Genomic DNA, 8,327 nt, shown 5'->3' with positions numbered 1-8,327 from the left:
AGGAACACCAATGGCACATACGTTGTTTTTAAACCGGGCCGGAATTTATAGTTCCTAATTGCAAAATGTAGTCCATATGATCACCACATTGACTTTCAGTTGAGAAAATGTTTTAACATGGAATCATCACCTACCCAAAAAATGTCCAAATTATGCACCGCATAAAATAATTAGCATTTTAAGGGATCATTAGGATAACTTTAAAACTCTATCGAGGCATATTATGTTTACATCAAGAGAAGAGGGGTGTAGAAAAGGTACTTCTTGATTGCGGTGTCTCAGAATCGCCGCTAACGTTTCATCTACTTTAATTAAAGAAAATGAATGGAATTCGGTGAAAATTTCACTGAATTTTCTTAATGCTGCTTTCCCGATTCTGAAACGAAAAATTTCAGAAAATTCACCTTTCTAAAATACAAATCAGTAGTGAGGACTTTGAGATACCGCAAACAAGAAGTGCTCTTTCTGCACCCAACGCCTCAAACGTGTGCAAAAACTTTTCTCGTCAGTCTCAAGCAAAAAACCTCGCTTTAAACATGATTTGTGAATTGAAAAGAAGTAAAAAAGAGTCATCACTCATTTTGAGGAAACGCAAACTTTGCTTACAGTCTGAAGGTTCCTGCGAGAATTTTTGATTCTTTCCTGAGGAATTTTATTTCAACACTGCCGTTCACTTATCACTGTGTACAAAAAATGGACCACCTTGAATTCAAATCAAAGTTGTCATGTTTTGCAATAAAACTTGGATATTCTCCATGTCATTAGATGGGAAAAGTGCTGATTTTTCAGCACAATGTGGCAATGATTCAAATCCAAAGCCGAACTTGACGTTCCGTTTGGAAGTAACACCTCACAAACACGTGTTGGACGTTAGAATTTGGCTCGTATTCTTATAATCGTTCGGGATCAGAGCATGGACATGCTTCACCATTAAACTTTTAATTTAAATCAAAATCGGACACAAATAAATTATTTCTGAGGGTATACTGTCACTCAATCACTACGTTATCTATGACACATAATAATTGCATGAGGAAGATTCGCGTATTTTGCAATGTTACGTGGCATCAAAATTCGGCTGCTCAAATTCCCGAATACGGACAGTTACTGACTCGCGAATCGGTGCATGACGAAAAAAGCATCGTAATTTCATCATGCAAATGTTCATCATGATTGCCTTGAGGTTACTGCTTTTTAATATGTGATGTAGACTTTACCTCACGAAGAGACTACATTGATGAGTTGATTTTGGCGGCACAAATTTTGCGATTGATAAATGTGACTGAGAAAAATTTCAGTCCAAAAAATCAGCGGCTTCTCTCAGACTCGACAGCAGTAAGCAGCGTTCGGAACAATGCGAATTTCTCCTTCTTATAAAGCTTATGTACTATTCCTAAGTTAGGGACAAAATCAAATTTGTCGTGCAAATTTCAGTAAATTTTCTGCATAGTGCGAAGCAGATTCCTTGACATTCACCAAAGAATCCGCAAAAACGCTCTCTTGTAAGAAATTGAATTGTACAGTTAAATTTGGCAACAGCTAATGTAGCTTGGTTCCTTTCTGCTAAACGCGGTCCAAATAATCAAAGTGAAGATCATGAATGGCAACGATCCGTTTATTTATCTGCAGTCTGCCAAGCGTTCGTATACTATAAGGAGTGAAGCTAAGTCTTGAATGAGAGCTTGGAAGTGTACGCAGAAATTAGTTACTATCAAAACGCCCTCATAAATCAAACGCGCTCGGCCGGCGGCCAAGTGAGTCTAGTTTATTTATAACTTATTACCGTAATTAATTGCCGTTCAGTTCCGTTGTTGAACAATGGACTGTGAAACGTAACCTGAGTGGGTTAGCGCCACCGGATGGATAAACTCTCGCGGGAAGTGGAGGAGTAAGGACAATGTGGGGGGGGGGGGCGAGGGGAGTGTCCGCGTCAATGAAAACTCATCATCGTCTAGCTAGGAATAATACGTTGTTTCCCGGACGAGAGGACGTAACTTTATTTTGGCTTCGTAAATTTCCGCTAATAAACTGTTGTATTGAATGATCATTTCGAACTAAAAAATTGTCTGATCCATCCACTGATCCCATGGAGCAAAGGTAAAATTTTATGATGAGAAACTCGCAATGCACACTGAAAAAAAAAATCTTAAATTTGCCACCAAGAAGTATTTCTTCTTAAATCAAGAATTTTGCTGGTTAATATAAGCTACTTTTTTGCTTAACCCAAGTATTCATTTTCTTGAATCAAGAAAAAGTCAGCTTAAAGCAATATGATAAGAACATCTCAGATGGCATCATGAATTAAGCAAAATATATGTTCTTGTTTATTAGAGATTAGAAACAGCAAATAATCCAATAATTTCCGTATGCAGATACATGTTTTTTGTAAGAGCCAAATACCGTAAATACCAATACCAAATCACCAAATGCCAAATACCAATAAGTGGTTTCTGATTGCAAAATGTCGTCCAACTTTCCTACTCGGGCGTTAAAGTCTCCAGCGTTTTTCCACTGTCTTAAGATTCTGTACACTCTTGTACTACGTAACAAGAAACTACTGTTTCTGGCTCATTTTAGAAACAGCGTAGGTGCCTTTCCGTCCCCTATGCTGATCGGTGATTTTATGGTCGAACAAAAAAAGCTGCTCCTAATTCGAGGGCTAAGGACCAATACGCTTGTCTGACAATTTTAGCGAAAATTAATTAGCGACTTTGCCGCATTTAACAGTATAAAATGAGTAAGCTGATGTTTTTCCTTTTTTTATATTCGGCATGAAAGAGCTACAGAGACCATGTAAAGTATAAAAAAACCGAGGACCTAACCTTAAAACTACAAAAATGGCGAATTTTTTTTGTTTTTCATGTAGAGTCGTCGGCTTGCAGGTAAGCGGTAACGTTCCTGTAGTTATATAGCTGTAAAATGAAGTGCAACTTTTCTACTCTTGCGGAAAGTCTCTGACATTAACTAACGTTTTAGATACAAAACTGATATGCCGAAATGCAGTCCAATATCGGTGCATACCATTCCGTGATTCCGATCAAAACTGCAACAAGTTGACGTGCGAAAAGAACGGTCATTGAAATATTATCATTAGAGTAATAAACGTCCATTGCACGAGTTTGTAACAGCTGGTGATCAGTTCAGTGATCAGTGATTAGTGCACATCGATCAGAGCGCGGTGGCGGTGGTGAGTCGGTGTCTCGCCTTCAAGCTTGCCAGGTTGTGCAATTAAATCTGTATATTTTACGAGATTTTAAATAGGGGAAGGTGCTGATTTTTCGGCACAATCTGGTAACAATGCTCGCCTTCGTCTCGCGGCACCTCAGTCAAGGGTCACTCAAGGCTATCTCATCCTATATGGTTAAAAGCTCCTCCCTATACTGCCGTGCTATGGAAAAACGTCGTATGAGCCTTCAGACTTGGCCAAGTTTTTTTCGTTAAAATACAGATTTTCGAGTAAACCTGAGAGTATTTTTCCTCCAATTTTTCAGAGAATTCCATTCACAATCAGATCTAAATTCTCTAAAAATTTCAAGAGAAAATATTCACAAATCTCCATAACAATTAAAATTTTATATGGAGGACATTTGGCGACTCTCGAATGTTTCATACGGTGTTTTTTCTTGGCACGGTAGTATAATTCATAGCTATACAACCACACATACCTATATACAGCATCCTCGGTTATCTGAACTTTGGATTTGGCGCAAAAAGGCTGAACAAATGTTTGTGCGTTTAATGAGTTATGCCACACTCCTCTTCAGACTGCTGGAATGAAGAATATTTAATATTTAAAAAGGAGTTTGTTTATAAAAGTAATTAAATTGCCGCACGCTAACGTTGGAGTGACATTTCCACTGAAGTTTGATTAATGTGAGGGAGGAAAATCCGGCAAGTCATGAAATTTCAAGAATTTTATTTACGGGAAAAACTGAGGCTTTTGTGCGAGGCACCCTGACTTGAAAACGCCTCGCATGAAATTTCCGGTTGTGGAAGAGTCACGCCCAACTCTAAAAATTTTTCTACGTTCAAGGATTTTAGACTTTTCGTCAGGTGATGTGTAAGATTACGTAACTATTATTCGGAATTTTGGATCTTTTGTGTATCGCCTTTACGTACACGTCACATACTTTCACTCGAACTCAAATAGTTCTAAAGAGTCACGATACTAAGTTCCCATGGTCCCCCTTTATATTAAGTTATAATTCATACAAGAGCCTGATAAGGAAAATACACTGGAATAGTGATAGCGGAAGTTTAAATACGGAAGTTTTTAAGAAATTGGAAAGTGTCGAGGTCCTAACTACATCAATTTCAACATACTAAAATAAAATTGAAAGGGGAATAAAAGCTAAAAACATCACATCTCAGTTAGAAGGTACACTGGAAAAAAAAACACATTGGATCTAAAGTCCAGGCTCTTAAAAACATCGACAAGAAAAAATACTCTTGATTCAATCAGATTGAAGCTTCAATCAAGAGCCAAGCCTCTTAATTTGAGCGGTTTTCTTTTCGATTTGAGCTTAAACCTGCTTGAATCAAGAGTCTTTTTTCTTGTCAATGTTTTCAAGAGTCTGGACTCTAGATCCAAGGTTTTTTTCCAGTTTACATACATGGTATGAGGTCAAAGCTTTCTCTTGCTTATATTTAGGTTTAAACCTTTGCTCCTTATTCCATTTTTTTTTTATTTTTCTCAGATAAAAATTAAGGTTTGAGACCCCAAAATGTCTTGGTTTTTCAAAAGCTCATGTACTTCAACCATGAATTTCTATTCTTTGTGCTTTTTTCGTTAAGGGGTTGGTTTGAGGGTATTGCCGTGATTTCATTTTCTAGAGCCTAAATGGACTACATTGTGCAATTGGACCGCGTTAAACAGAAAGGAACCAAGCCACATTAGCTATTGCCAAATTTAATTGGGCAATTTAATTTTTTACATGAAAACGGTTGTGCGGATTTTCGTGCAAATTTCAGTGAAAATTCTCCATGGTACGAAGCAAATTCCTTAAAATGTTCAAAGAAATCCGAATAAACGTTCTCTCGTAAAAAAATTAATTGCCCAGTTAAACTTGGCAATAGCTGATGTGACTTGGTTCCTTTCTGTTAAACTCGGTTCAATTAAGATGCTATAATTTCTGGCTCAGTTCAGGAACACCGTATGTACCAATAGTTTTCCAATGCACATAAGTGCTTTTACGGACGAGCCAAAAATTATAGCTCCAAATTGCAAAATGTAGTCTAAATGATGGCTACTTTGCCCCCAACATTAGATAAAATTAAAAAAAGTCAGTTAGGAGAGTAAGATATTGGGAAGGTGGCTTCACCATGTTAATCAATTTTTTTATTTCTTATAGTTAGAGAGAAAAGGAAAGGAAAACCTCATTAATCTGAAATTTTCCGTACTACAGAATTGATTAACCAAAAAGATTATAGTGAAGGTTTGATTTAAGGCGAATGATCGCAAGACTTACATACCGCTAGTCTGTATAATCTCGTTGCGCCTTCATCGGCGAAGGTATACGCAATTTGCAGTGCACGAATGCGCGGAGAGCAGACCACACGATTTGAAGGAAAGATTTTGACGGTAAAAGGAGTCAAATTAGCATGCCTTCGCTTGCCGCCCGTGAAGCACGAGTGTTCAGCTAACGTATGTTTACACCTATTCATTGTATATTGTTTTGAATTGGCCCAACTTAGGTCCCTTGATATGAATTTGGAGGGTATCAGGGATTGAAATTTCAATTGAAGGCACAAGCATCCAAGTAATTTTTCAACTTCAACTTTTTCTTCTCAACATCATAAAAACGTGATTTAACAGCTTCAACGATGATACTTTTCATTTCTGAAAGATTGTATTCTCCTCTTATCTTTTAAGTTCTATTTGTTCATTCGCATCAAAACAACTATAAAATGCTGCACAAATAAAAATGAGCCATGTTGTACTGAAACGCTTGATGTAAGCAAAGGATAAATAGTTATGAGGCTCCTTATGAAGTTTAGCCACTTGGGCACACAGTGTGACTTTGCACATTACCTGAATGGTGTTATCACAATAGAAGCTGATTCGGGTCAATTTCACTCCAGATACTCAATTCATAAAAGCTAGAGACAGTATACACGCTGTGTACATACTTTCATAGCGGTTAAAAAAATCTTTCGACTCAGAAACATGATATAAACGTGTTTTTCAATGCACTTTGAGAAAAAATGCGAAATGCAAGAATTTCCAAAAATCCGAATTTTGAGTGTTTGACCGTCACCATATTCAAAATCTGTCGCCGTCAAATACTCAAAGTTTGCTGTTTAGGAAATGCCGCGCTCAAAACGAACGGGATCACTCGTCTGAACGTCTAACCCTGGTAAAAATTGGCAGTAGAATCTGTGTTCCAAAATACCATAGACCTACAGCCGGCTGTAAGATTTCCAATAGCTTCTATAGCCGGCTACACAATTTCTTATAGCCTTTTATAGCCGATGGCGATTAAGCAACAGCCAGGCGATAAAGTGTATGCTAAACGTTACTAATTACGGATGCTAGGACTTAGTGAGTTTTTGGACTACTGCTCTCTTTTCGGGCCGTAGTATCTTGATTTATTTTGCGAGGAAAGCTCCGTACTTTTGATGGATGCCTGCCATTCCTAATATATCAGAGCGCTTTCAGTTTCGTATGATACTGTGCAATACCTCTGGTGTAAATAGTTGCTTCAATACAAGCGCCGTGGCACGCTGCGGCGCGGCAGGCGGGCAGCCAGCGCAAAACGCGCATTGGCGCCTACAAACCTAACATGGATACTTCACGCGTTGCGCAATGCGTGAAGTATCCCTGTTAGGTTTGTAGGCGCCAGTGCGTCGCCGCTCCGCTTTGTGTTAGGCTTTAATATTTAATCTGGCGGAGTCAGCGTTATTCAACTCATGATTTTGAAATGTTTGCACATTCTGTATAGATTACTCTCATTTTAATTGATGAAAAAAAATATGTATTGAAGGAAATTATAATGTGTGTTTTGTAAATATTAAGGTGGTTCCGTATCAAACTTAATGATTTCTAAAGCACACGAATTTCTACACAATTTCTTATAGCCTTTTATAATCGATGGCGAAAAAGCAACAGCCAGGCGATAAGGTGTAAAGCCCGGCGATAGGAACTATAGCCCGGCTGCATAATTTTTTATCGCTTCGCATAGCCCGGCCGTATGATTTTCTCCGCATTCTACAGCCAGCTATATGATTTTCTGTAGCCTTCTTTAGCCGGCTATAAGAATTCTTATGGTATTTTGAAACGCAGCTCTTATCGCCAATTTTTACCAGGGAAAGACAACGTTTACAATCGATATAGCGAAGAAAAAACCGTGACCGACGTCATGAACTTCGATAGTGCGAACCCAGGTGTATTTCACTAAGGTTTTATCAAATCAGGGATGCACAAATTTGCACTGGTTGTTTCGCGCACATCACCGCCAAACCAGAGTAGAAAATCGATTACATGCGTCACTGCCGTGGAGTGTGCTGTCGTGCTAAGGAAGAACGCCGTATGAACATTCGAGAGTTGCCAAGTTTTCCTTGATCAAACATGACGCGAGATTTTTGACGCAATTTAAGCATATTTTCCCTTGAAATTTTCAGATATTTTAGATTGAACTGCCTACAATTTGGTCTGAAAATTTTGGAAAAAAATATTTACAATTTTCTCTGTAGATTCTGTTTTTATCGAAGGAAATTCGGCAACGTCTGAAAGCTCATACGGCGTTCTTCCTTAGCACGGGAGTGTGGATGACGTCAATCATCTTATTTTGTGAAGGGCGATATCTCCGTTCATCTTCGAAACTCGGCGCACGGTTGGACCTTATTATGAATAGCTTATCAGTATAATTCAATTAATTTAAACACGATATCACGGATTACATACTGACTTTTTTAGGGTGTCTCAAAAGACTCAATTAGGGGATGTGTCGCGGTAATCCGCAGAGGACGTTATGACCACATCCATACGATCATGTTAATTACGACTATTTTCCCTCACAAAACTGTATCGATACTTCAAACTCCGCCAGACGCCAGACTATATTCTTTAATCCCTATATAGATTTTCCTGATGAATCCTGAGATCCTACAGGATTTTGGAGATGGAAACGGAATCCATCTGATTTTGCTCAATCGAAGAGGAATCCAAGCATGCCGGATCAGTATGCGCTCTGCGATTTTGACGTATTAATGCTAAAAGTAGCTATGTGCAAATGAATTCAATAGAAAAGAACTATGGGTTTTGCAAACCCTATGCACACACCGTTCTTTTGAGTTACTCAGTTTCGCATAGTTCTTTTAACATATAT

The 8,327-nt window shown here is 38.3% G+C and overlaps 1 protein-coding gene across 1 annotated transcript in view; it reads right to left on the bottom strand.

Moving 5' to 3' along the window:
* Positions 1 to 8,327, bottom strand: part of Ance-3 (angiotensin-converting enzyme Ance-3) — a 192,111-nt gene that overhangs the window by 56,684 nt on the left and 127,100 nt on the right. The window lies entirely within an intron of this gene.

The sequence above is a fragment of the Bemisia tabaci genome, chromosome 4 (genome assembly GCF_918797505.1).
Source record: "Bemisia tabaci chromosome 4, PGI_BMITA_v3".
Lineage (NCBI taxonomy): Eukaryota > Metazoa > Arthropoda > Insecta > Hemiptera > Aleyrodidae > Bemisia > Bemisia tabaci.
Note: the sequence above shows the minus strand (reverse complement) of the source record. Positions and strands in the feature narration are given on the sequence as shown.